General features: G+C 39.8%; 1 long non-coding RNA gene across 1 annotated transcript in view; it reads right to left on the bottom strand.

Annotated features, from left to right (window-relative positions):
- The window catches only part of LOC106725819, a 9,766-nt gene extending 4,624 nt beyond the window's left edge, over window positions 1-5,142 (bottom strand). The window contains exons 1-4 of the long non-coding RNA XR_001361802.1: window positions 4,841-5,142; window positions 3,278-3,390; window positions 1,413-1,528; window positions 754-894 (exon numbers count right to left, since the gene is read on the bottom strand). This is a non-coding gene — a long non-coding RNA (uncharacterized LOC106725819). The remainder of the gene's footprint in view (window positions 1-753; window positions 895-1,412; window positions 1,529-3,277; window positions 3,391-4,840) is intronic.
- Between the last annotated feature and the right edge of the window lie 2,844 nt (window positions 5,143-7,986).

The following is a 7,986-nucleotide window of genomic DNA, read 5'->3' on the forward strand; positions in this document are numbered from 1 at the left end:
CGTTTTGTTTTTTTACTTCAAAATAAGATATGTGCAGTGTGCATAGGAATTTGTTCATAGTTTTTTTTTTTAAACTATAGTCCGGCCCTCCAACGGTCTGAGGGACAGTGAACTGGCCCCCTGTTTAAAAAGTTTGAGGACCCCTGCTTTAGTGTGTCTAGAAAGAAAAATAATATCCTACCACTGAATGAATGTTTACATCTACTGAGGGATAGGGGCGGGGAGATAATACAATAAAAAGTGGACTACTGTCATACATAGTTTTCCTCTTCATTAACCTGTATTAGTAATCCCACCACTATATACATTGCAAATGTTACTTCCTACTCAGCATTATGACACAGGCCTTGGCTTTCCCTTTAGAAGACTATTTGAATTTAACTGTGGTTGTAGAAAGTTTATATCTAAATGCAACTTGAAGTTTAGTTCTTCTATAGCATGAGTTGGCAAATTTTTTCTTAAAGAATCATATATTTCAGGCTTTGTCTCTGTCACAACTCAACTTTGTTGCTGTAGTGCCAAAAGCAGCCACTGACAATATGTGAACAGATCTACCTGTGTTCCAATAAAACTTTATTTACAAAAATACAGTAGTCCCAGCTATAGTTTGCCAATCTCTGCTCTGTAATATCAGGGGAAGGAACATCAACTGGCAAGACTGATTTTGTAAAACCACATAATGAGTTCACACTGAAATAAACTGGGGTTTTTTTTGCAGGAAGCAAATGCTTACGAATCATGATCTTCACATACCTGAGAATGTTCAAGTTTCCCCTGCGTGAACAGGTCACATCACCAATACCTAAGACAGAGCAGGAAAACACTCTCCCTTACATGGTTGTTATGACATAACAAGGGATGTGTTAATTTATGTAGCAAAATTTACAAGGTGACCTGCAAAAGTAAAATACCAGGTTTTAGCAATAAATACAGAAATCCAAACCTCATTGAGGGCAAATATCATTTCTATATAGTAAGGTAAACTAATTCAGGTAAGTGTCAAGGTCATTAGCTTTCCTGGGAGAACTTTTCTTTTTCCATACAACCCAGTTGGTTTAGACCAGTAGACCCTTGGTCATAATCTTAAATTTCCAAGAGGCCAAAGTAACTAACTGAGCTAACACAAGTTCTGATTGATTCTGAGATGGGACAGGGGTTGTTCATCTATACACGGTCTAATCAAGCCAAGATCAGATCAGGTCTACCCTACTAAAAATGTTTCATTCTGCAATAGTCACCGCGCTAAATTCAGCACCATGTTGGCTACCAGGTGTTCAGTAGCAGGCTGGAGCAAAGAGCCAACCCACAAGGATCAAGCAAGTGCCTTTTTAAAAACTAATCTTAAAAAAATTCCTCCACATGGCTTTGCAAAGTAAGCAAAAACCATGCCAAATAGTAAAAAAGGCACTTACTTGACTCCCACAGGCCAGCTCCACACTCTAGCAGCTAAGATGTCACTGGCATGGTACATGGAGAGTGAGGTAGAAACGATATCTTGCCAACCACTGTAGGAATGGTAGTAAAAGACCTAAAAGAATAGAAAAAAGTAAAGTCAATGTAAAAGGAAAAGGCCCTCCTGAGCCTGGTGACATGGATACCTCAGTATATAATGCCAAAAAAGAAAAGAAAATGTGAAAAGATATTACTTAGGTCAATCTTAGCTGCCAGTTGGTTATTATTACAGTGACCCTTAGGACAAAAGGGAACTTTTAAAAGAATGTGAGTTATAACCTAGAATAAATCCAGATTGGTTATGAGAAACTAAAATATGCATTTTGTCAGAAAAAATATTGACTCTTTGATAACCACATAGTAAATTCATACAGATGTAAAAATAGAGAATCTAAAGCAACAACTCATAAACCAATACTTCTAAAAATTATTTTAAAGAAGGGAAAATTTTTTTAAAAAAGGATTTTTTTTTGCCCCATCTCTATGCATTCAAAACACAATAAAACTATAATAAAAAATGAAGAATAAGAAATGTTTTTTAAAACTTAAGGGTAGCCAAAGCCGGTTTGGTCAGTGGATAGAGCGTCGGCCTGCGGACTGAAGGGTCCCGGGTTCGATTCCGATCAAGGGCATGTACCTGGGTTGCGGGCACATCCCCAGTGGGAGATGTGCAGGAGGCAGCTGATCAATGTTTCTCTCTCATCGATGTTTCTAACTCTTTATCTCTCTCCCTTCCTCTCTGTAAAAAATCAATAAAATATATTTTTAAAAAAAACAAAAAAACTTAAGGGTACCCTGGCAATAGAAGACTCAGGCTTTCCAAATTCATTCAGAAACTTTCACTAGTTTCAGAAACAAGTTTGCAAAACTTGTTCGGTGCACTAAAAAAAAACTCTGATTCATTTGCCTGGCCCTAGCCACACAATTCTCTGGTTTAGGAGTTGTTTCAAAAGGCTTGACTCGGCAAATTGAGTAAGAGATCATTCAAAAATAACAATGACAATATTTTTAAAAGTCTGTTCACAAACCACTACCTCCTCTCCTCATACCTACATTATTTGTGGGTAAAATAATTGTGAAAAAATATACAGTGGGGCCTTGACTTACGAGTGTCCCGACTAATGAGTTTTTCGAGATACGAGCCCGTCTCTCTCAGCCGATTTTTTGCTTTGAGTTGCGAGCTAAAATTCGGGTTACGAACCAGCTTCAGATACCCCACCACTAGTTGGCGCAGCGAACGTCACAGTGAACGCCACAACATCAGCCCAGCATCACGTGTCTCACTCGTTCACTTTAATGATTTGACATACGAGTAATTTGAGTTACGAGCTCCGTCACGGAACGAATTAAACTCGTAAGTCAAGGCCCCACTGTATATTTGCGTGATTTGTATGAAAAGCACCACTAGTGAAAAAACAAAAATCATTCTCAATTAGCAATGCCTCATCTCCTCTTTTTAGCTAATCATTCCTACCAAAAAAGAAATATTTTCTTTTGCTTGCAGGTCCATTCAGCATCATTTCCTTCAGAACCACAATGGAAGAAACAGGAGGTTAAGCTTAATCATTCTTGAGGCACAATAATTTATCCAATAATTCGAGTTTTCATTCTAAATCAGTTTTAGCCTAAAGACTATTCTTGCATTATTCTAAATGCTTAAAGTTGGGTCACATTTTAAGATAGTCTGGTGATTCAAACTGTGTAGGCCTCAATTAACTTAATTAGAATGGGATATTCACCATGAGTAGCAAGCAAATCTGACCAGACTACATCTTTGGTGCCTAACTAACATTTTCTTCTCAATTTCGGCTTGTGTTTGCCTTACCTTGGCAACAGTCCCTGGAAAGCATCCCATTTATTAGTGTTTCCCTTGCTGCATCAGCATTTCTGGTTAATGCACTACAGCAAATTGTTTGGAGGGACAACCTGAATGAAGCTCTGTGCGTGTATTTTGCAAAATTTTCAATCCATTATCAAAGATGTTAAGAAGAAAAAATCAAAGAAGAAAAAATATTTATCAGAGATTGCCTTTTTTAAAACAATGACTACAATGAAAGAATATACACTGGCAAATATATATATGATTTATTATTGAAAGAAATATTTCTTTCACACCAACTACCTGACTCAAAAAGAAGTAACTCCCCTCATTCCTAGACCTTGTTTTCCTTTGCTCCACCAAACCAAGATACAATTCAAGAAGTCTTTTTACCACTTAAGACACATACCCTTTTGCAAAATAAAAATGTTCCAAATTGCAATTTATTCCAAACACACAGAAAAGAAACAATAAATAAATGCCAACAATTTTCCATCAATAGCTTGTCTGCACTTGAAAAATCTGAGAGTTTTTATACAGTAAACCATGATTTTGCTGCAGCAGCTTAATCCCTCATAAGCTTACTGTATTACAGCAGATGCTGTTCTGCATTTTACACAAGACATGTTCATCTGTGTAATGAAACATTACTCTTCTCTGTCTTCTCTTGGGAAGTACAAAGGGTTTTCCCAGGAATATGATAAATGAGGACATTCCACACCAAAAAAGGAAACTGGCTGTTTTGAAAGTCAAAACAACATTCCCAGTCTAACTTTAAAAATGATATAATATATTCCTCTTTCCTACCCCCTCCCAAATATTCAGCTAAAAAGACTTTCAGTCAACAGAAGAATGGTTAAATATGTGAAATAGAGAATGAAACACCACAAAGTTAAAAATAAAAAATGAATGAAGTTTAAATATTTAAAGCATTAAGCAGAGAACAAATTGCATAAGGATACATACAGTCTAATATCTTCTTAAATAAGGTTTAAAACATGCTTACAATACTATATAATGCATATATACATTTATATATATATATATCATAAACACATGGAAATGGTAAATACCAATTTGGAGAGGATGTGACTTCTGGGAGAGAAAACAGGAAATAGGAAGGATACTTGGGGCAGCAATTACAGCTGTAGTTTTAATTTCTCAAGATAAACAAAATATGGTATTCTACTTGTTTTTACAGACATAATTTAAAAAGACTTTCCCCCTTGTCTGTTTGCCTAAACACAATATAATTTCCTTATGAAGGGACTCTCTCACCACCCATTCCCCCAAAAGAAACCCTCTGGTGATAGAAGGGCCTTTCCAAGTGAGCTGCTTTGACAGCCTGCTGATCAGTAGTAATCTTCTGTCTTTTCTTCCACTCGTGCTATTACTTTCTGATACTGGCTATGATGTGACCTGGAGATTCATAACTCAGGGCTCCAGCTTGTCTCTACTTTTAATCTTACCAAAAACTCATTAGAGGCAAGAAATTTATTATAGTTGCCTTTATTTTCCCCCCTTTACTGCAAGCATTAAAAAGAAAGCCATTATATATTTAAAGCTCACCTGACTTTGTGGCACTTGGCCAAACTATGAACTTGATTTCATTTTTACTCAAACACCAATGCAGAATAGATATTAAAATTAAAGAACGTACTTCCTGGAGTTCAATTCTCCATCTAATAAATGAATATTCCAAAATTCTGCAATATGTTATCATGTAATTCTGATTTAATATCTCTACTATCCTTAGACATTTCATTTTGAAGCTTAAGTCAGAACTGGAAGTGGAAAAAAAAAGATTTCATTTTCTTTGGGTTAAAATAAGAACAAAATAAAGAAACAAAACCCAACTATTAATGTGCATACATGTAATAAGACATTTACACAGAGTATACAGATTTCCCTCAAAAATAAAAATAAAAAAATACCACCACCTCTTCCTGATTAGAAAACTCATTTATCCTGTCTATTCAGTGCTTCTAGTGCCAGCACTTAGATCAGGGAAAGAGAAGTAAAAAAAGAGAAAAACTGACAGAGACAGATACAAGCTGGTATTCTTCTGTTTACAAAAGAAATGCATTTACATTAAAATAAAAAACTTTCAATCTTCTCCTTAGGTTTTTACTACTTCAACTCCAGTCAATCTATTTTTAAATACTTCTTTAAAGTATTCTGATATCTATACTGTTTTAAAATGAAAAATGGGTTTTTATCACACTTGACCATTTGCCACAGCCCTGCTTCATGGCAGCTAGCAGAATTCTAGCAGTGCAATATACAGGATACAATGGGGCAGCTGGAAATACAGAAGATTAGTTCCAAAATAAACACCTCCAAAAATCTGTCATCTTTGGAAATATATATATGTAAGAAAACCCAGAGTTGGCAGCATCTCTTTCAAATAGTTCCTTTCTCCCTTCTGCAGTGCCTAGCCCTTCACTCTTCCCTCTTTCCCCTACTCACTCCAAAAACTTGCCAGGTAAATGCATTATGTCAATTTCTTAAATTACGTATAATATAATAGCACTACAGTCTTTTTCATTACTATTTTAACTTAGCATTTTACATAGTCCTGCGTGTTTCAGCATCATCGGTGACCTCTTTTAAGATTATTAGCTGCTGCCTGAATCAAAGAAAAGCAAATCCTTCACATTTCTGTGATTCCCATCACTGTAGTATCCAGGCACAAAGAACAAGATGACCTACAGCTGCATTATTCACAGAGTGGAAGCATTTAGAACAGTGGTTCTCAACCTTGGCTGCACATTAGAATCACCTGGGAATCTTTTTAAAATCCTGATTTCTGGGCCTCATCCTCCAGAAATTCTGTTTCTTTGTTACTAATGTTGTGGCCCCACCCCATAACAAAGAAATCGACTTTCCGGAGGATGAGGCCCAGAAATCAGGATTTTATGAAGATTCCCAGGTGATTCTAATGTGCAGCCAAGGTTGAGAACCACTGCTCTAGGACTCTTTAACTCACTGACTCATGTATCCAACACTGACTATCTATGTTCTTGACACTATTAGGCTCAGTTCACAGTGTTTGGGAGAATAGACAACTAGGGGCACTAATCATTTATTAAGGTTTCACACTCAGATTGGCTGGCAACAACTCAGAATTAACAAATTATTAGAACAGTCCCATATTCCCTCAACATTCCAACATTAACTGCTTTTTTCCTTCTCCCATCTCTCCAACTCTGGAGTCCCCCACACATCCTCACCTCTCCCCCCATTCACTGAGCAGTCTGGATTGAAAAAAGATGAAAGGGGAAAATGGGACTAAAAGCATAATGACCTGTTTCAGAGGAATGCAGGATAAACTGCTCATCAAAATGTGAGAAGTAACAATGTGAACTTCCTGAAAAGGAAATGGAAGGCTATTTTTCTTCACTTCAAGCCTTAACCCTTGTAAGAATAAGCAAATACATTACACTTGAGTTTATGATTTTATACAAGCCACCCAATAACATAAAATTACTTATCTACACTAATAAAAGAGAAACATGGTAATTAGCGTACGACCGCTACCCTTTTCATTGGCTAATCAGTGAGTATATGCAAATTAACTGTCAGCCAAGATGGCGGTTAATTTGCATATATCCGCTGGGAGCGTAGCAAGCCAGGCGGCCGAAAACAAGCTGGGCGGCGGAGGTGGGAGCAAAACAAGCCAGCCAGGCGGCTGAGGGAGGCGGGAACGAACAACCTGGGCCGGGCGGCTGAGGGAGGCGGGAACGATCAACCTGGGCCCGGGCTGAGGGAGGCGGAAGAAACAAGCCGGACTTCCCCTGTGGGGTCCCAGACTGCGAGAGGGCACAGGCCGGCCTGAGGGACCCCCCCCTTTCCCGAGTGCACAAATTGTTGTGCACCGGGCCTCTAGTAATCCTATATAATAAAAGCCTAATATGCTAAGTGTCCAGTTGGCCGGTTGGCCATTCAACCAATCAAAGCGTAATATGCTAATGATATGCTAAGGCCGGTCAACCGCTCACTATGACATGCACTGACCACCAGGAGGCAGACAGTCAACCAGTCGATCAGTCACTATCACATGCACTGACCACCAGGGGGCAGATGTTGTGACCGGTAGGTTAGCTTACTGCTGGGGTCCGGCCGATTGGGACTGAACGAGACGGGCCAGACACCCCCTGGAGCCCTCCCACAGTCTCTCCCCAGCTGGCCAATCTCCCATGTCCCTCCCTGGCCCCAATCGTGCACCGGTGGGGTCCCTCAACCTGGCCTGCACCCTCTCGCAATCTGGGACCCTCGGGGGATGTCAGAGAGCCGGTTTCGGCCTGATCCCGCAGGCCAGGCCAAGGGACCCCACTGGTGCACGAATTCGTACACTGGGCCTCTAGTGTTTTATATAAAAACTAGAAGCCCGGTGCATGAAAATTCGTCCACTGAGGGGGTGGTCCCTCAGCCCAGCCAGCCCTCTCACAGTCCAGGAGCCCTCAGGGGATGTTCTACTGACGGCTTAGGGAGCGGGTCTAAGCCGCAGTTTAGCCTCCCTCTGCAGGAGGCGACCAAGCTGATCAGGGGAAGGCGCCACCCCCATTACCCCACTGCTGCTGCCACTGCCGACCGCGGCAGCTGCAAGGCCTGAACCCTGGGCCTCGCAGCCACTGGGGCTCACAGCTGCCTGAACCCATAGCTGCCTGAGCCCTGGGCCTCTAGTTGCCAGGGCTCAAGGCTATCTGAGCCCA

The sequence above is a fragment of the Myotis brandtii genome, unplaced genomic scaffold (genome assembly GCF_000412655.1).
Source record: "Myotis brandtii unplaced genomic scaffold, ASM41265v1 scaffold190, whole genome shotgun sequence".
Classification (NCBI taxonomy): domain Eukaryota; kingdom Metazoa; phylum Chordata; class Mammalia; order Chiroptera; family Vespertilionidae; genus Myotis; species Myotis brandtii.